This window comes from Haliotis rubra, unplaced genomic scaffold (assembly GCF_003918875.1).
Source record: "Haliotis rubra isolate DU_JTF1 unplaced genomic scaffold, ASM391887v1 Scf119, whole genome shotgun sequence".
NCBI classification, from domain to species: domain Eukaryota; kingdom Metazoa; phylum Mollusca; class Gastropoda; order Lepetellida; family Haliotidae; genus Haliotis; species Haliotis rubra.
Window position 1 is genome coordinate 1461446 of NW_025765103.1, and position 4699 is coordinate 1466144.

Consider the following 4699-nt stretch of genomic DNA (forward strand, 5'->3'; position numbering starts at 1 on the left):
CGGTCACCTCTAACATTTACTACAATCCATGGTTAACAAATAACGAGAGAAGATACTGTATCAGTACATCCTGCATGTAGTTTTACGCCGCAGTCAGCAATATTCCAGCTATATAACGGCGGCTTATTAATATTCAGGTCCAGCGGTCAGGGTACGGTCAAACACAATGAACAGCGTCACAAGGTCTGAGAAGCCGAACCAATTTAGTGGCGTTGTACGGCATTCAGTATATTGCACTGCACCGTTCCTGGAAAGGTAAGTTGGCGCTCAGGAGATGGTAACTCCCATACTAAAACACAGACACACAGTCAGTGGCAGCGCTACGAACGCTTTGTATGAACGAGAACTGGAGACCTATTCTAACCCACAGGGTTTAGCATATATTGAAAATCCTGGTCCAAAATCATCACATGACATTTCATTAGCGGACTACACTTTCTATTGAATCATTGTTTTTGATTGAATCATGAACGAATTCTCATTTTGGTCGTGGGTCCTATATGTATAATTAAACATGAAACCAAACAGTCATTGAACATAGTGTGTACATTTAAGATGCATATTGCAACAATGGTACGAAGGTCAGCCGATTCTGGCTCAACCAAGGGGCACAAATATACACAGGAGAATTGAAGCGCCTTGACCATTCGGCCCTCACAGCTTCCTGTGAAATAGTCACACAGACCAGTCACTGTTACACGCACCTGCTACACTACCGATTAGCCAGTGTGTCGTCTCCCTTCTATTATAATACAGATGCTTATCATGAGAGAATGAAAATGTAATGCACTGGATATTCTAAACTAGCAGCAAGGCCTCCCTCTAATCATGTATATACAGTCTCATCGAGGCAGCTGTATTTCCACTTAAGCTAAATACACCTACCCACAAACGACAACCAACGGGACCCTGTCCACAGTATGGTCTCCTCGTTGCCCCTTGAATACTTAACACTTTACTCTGCAGTGCCGTCCACGGTAGGGTGATCGAGTATATGGTATTGCGCACGAGTTAGCACTATTCCACCCAAGTTACCACGGACAGCGGATTTCAACATTGAAGTCATGTGGGTTACCATGTGTCTTTGGAGTGACAAGTCCACACTTTAACGGGTGGCTATCCAAACGGCCAAACAAGAGTATTGCGGTTCATGGCTACAGAACAATGTTATGCTTGGCGAGTGAGGTGAAAAATAACTGACTCATTAGTGACTTGAACGCTTACAACAGTGGCAAAGATGGCGTAGAATGTCGCCGCCGATGCAAATTGTTGTCATTCATGTACGACACTTGTTCATCGAAAGTAACTCTCTTATCACTGGCTGAGGGTGGAGGGTTAAAGTTTAGTCTGTACCGGAAGTTACTTCGAGATGGTTTCCGTTTAGGATCACGTGACCGCAAACAAGATGGCTGCCTTGCTACTTCCCCTTCGTCATCGCTTCTTGTAAAAAGGACGGGATTTCTGTACGACGCTGCCGTGAAGTTTTTGAGAATTGATTTTGGACTGAGTTGAAGAGGATTAGTGTCCGGTTTGTGTTTGGTGAACTTGGGACTGTCGTCCACATCGTCCTGGCCATGTAATGTTGTCTCCCGTCTGGGCATCACTGGCTGGGGGTAATGAACCTTCTCCAGGCCCTTGTGAAGGACGGGCCTTGGATGAAGAACATAAAACTGAGTAGTCTCCTCGTTGATACTGAGTCTCCTTGCGCGTGAGCCGTCAGGAAATATGTCTGTCCTCCCACCTTCAGAGGAACTGAGTTTGGGCCTCAATGACAGACTCTGAGATCGCCGCAATGACGTCTTGTGACCAGGATACGTCATTTTCGTCGATACCGGGACGGATACTTTACAAGGCATTGAGAATGTTATCTACGAGAACCTTGCCCCCTACACATGCGATTCATAAACAGTTCCTCATATCAGAGTTTGTGTCGAGTGTGTGTCTGTCACTGCATGTTGCCGACTTCATTAAGGATATCCTCGGAATAAATAATGGCTTTAATACTTCTCTGTTCTGAACGGACGTTTCCCAACAGCAATCACATCTTTATTCCAATCGGCCAGCTTTTCTTAATCCAGTCGACAGACATCTGGGAACAAGATAATGCACACATTAATCAACGGTTTCCATGCCCGTGTTCAATAGTCCCCTTTACAACTCTGACCTGCCGTTTCTTGTGTCACTGTAAACAATAATGTTAATCACAAAATCAATAAAACAATGATAGCAAGACTAAGTCAATCATGGCAACTCAATCGGCGATCTTTTCGCGGACAATAGCTGCTCAGATATCGCTGTTACCGCATCCAGTATCTGTCCTGCCGACAGCCATCAATCACCCTGTACAATGGCGGGCAGTCACGGCAATGGGGAATGTCACGGGGCTTCAGGTTTTATCATTGACTTTCACAGAGGGAGAACTTCACACATCAATATGTATTTTTCTAATCATTGATATTTTTTGTAGGAAATAATTATTTTGTGGCGTGAGATGATAATCTTAGAGTCGTAGTGAAATGCGTGATAGGAATAAACATTATATAGTGGTTTTGGTGCTACTCTCCGTTTGAACCTCGTCGTAGTGGTACTGTCCACCTCTGTGGTAGAGTGAAGAAAACATCTGTCCGGAGTGCGCTCCAAGACTCTGGGTTGGATGCCCGCTGCGTCATTCAACAAGACTTGAAATACTTTTAGTGTCGAAAAGTTGCAAATGCAAATGTATTTCCCGATATCCATCACCTGGTAGAACACGGACCCGGCAATGGGAACTCTTCGAGAGGTCCTGCTTTATTGCAACTACCCACAACGGCCACTCTTGTTCTATTCTAAAACACAAGCACTCCCACTGCCTCTCCACATCTTTAGTTAGATTGTTTGTACAAATCTCGACCGACTTTTGTTTCTCTCTCATCGATCATTATTCTGTAACGGTAAAGCGACGTTCAAATCATATCGGCCCGATCCGACACAGGGAGCTATGTTAACACTGCACTTAATGCCGACAGCTCTTGTTTCTGTTGGATCTCGGGCGATTGTGTGCTGAATGATTGAAGTGTGACTACACACATGGGATACACGATACGACATGCGGTGTATGTGGAGTATGTAGTGTGGGTGTAAACAACACGACGGCTTATTGCAAGGGAAACGATCTGTCAAATTCACTGTGTCAAAGGTACTCTGCAATGTCGACACAATTTCACCTCCAAGTTTGTAGTTGGTCAGTGGTGTGAGTCGGGTTTTACACCATAAGGCTCAACAGTTTCACAAATGAATGGTGAGTTATTGTGCTATTTAGATAACCTACACTTATAAATGGAAGACCTGGATCGGATGAGAACCGGTCTTCTGCAGCCCAGTCGTCAGAGGCGCTAACGTGATGGTGGAGCTCGCTAACGAGGTTGATGTCAACGTATCCCAGTTTCTCATGATTTCAATCAGTGCATTGTCAGACCAACTCTCGGTTTACAGACATATATGGAATATTGCTGTGTTGTCATGGTACAGGTGCAACAGTGGCACCTCTCGAGTCCGGACACACCTCCTTTGAGAAGCGTACAGGCGATGACCATCACTCAATACCCATGGAACTCATTAATCTGGACATTTCTTAATCAGAACTATAGACTACGTTAGCTGGAAAAACAAGGTTTCACTGTATAATGTTATAAACAGGCAACACAATCCACACGGACGTGCCGATTGAGACACTGTGTATATCAAGGTGTGTTAGGGTGTGTTTAAGGGCTGTGTGAGTGTTAGGGTGGGTGGCTGTGTGAGTGTTAGGGTGTGTGGCTGTGTGAGTGTTAGGGTGTGTGGCTGTGTGAGTGTTGGGGTGGGTGGCTGTGTGAGTGTTGGGGTGGGTGGCTGTGTGAGTGTTGGGGTGGGTGGCTGTGTGAGCGTTAGGGTGCGTGGCTGTGTGAGCGTTAGGGTGGGTGGCTGTGTGAGTGTTAGGGTGGGTGGCTGTGTGAGTGTTAGGGTGGGTGGCTGTGTGAGTGTTAGGGTGGGTGGCTGTGTGAGTGTTAGGGTGGGTGGCTCACGTGTACAAGTAGGTATAGGTATGTCTGTAATGCTGTCAGCAGGTATTTGAGTAATGTTTGGAAAACTGGTATATTTTAATGTTTGTACATTTACTAATATCACATATTTATATCAGATGGAATTAAAAATGGTGTCTTTACTTCATAGTAAATGTGCTGATATCACAAAGACAAATATTATTACTACCATTTATTATTAATTCAGTGTCTGAAACGAGTGATTAGCCCCTTATAGATTTATTATCTTCCCCAATATATCCAATGTACTCAAAGTACCCAAATACCCAATATATGCTATATATCGTAAATATGATCAACAGCTACCAAACAATACTCACATGGAACCAGCGTCCTGCATCCAGCACTGGGATGCTGGCCTCATTTAGTCAATGCACGTCTCTGCGCTGCCAGGAGCCTCACGTCATCACTGTACCCGCAACAGCCTCTCTGATCTTAGCTATCACAACACATCCAAGACTACCCCAGTATCCCTACACCAATTTGCCCGATCGAGTGTAGCCACATGTATGTGGTCAGCGACAGGTGGACCGGACCACGACCTGGAGTTTACAGGAGAAGGTATTGCGTCAACGGCATCGTCTCCATCAGGAGGTTGTCTCAAAGATCTCACATACTACCTCTGACCCGGACTGTTCACT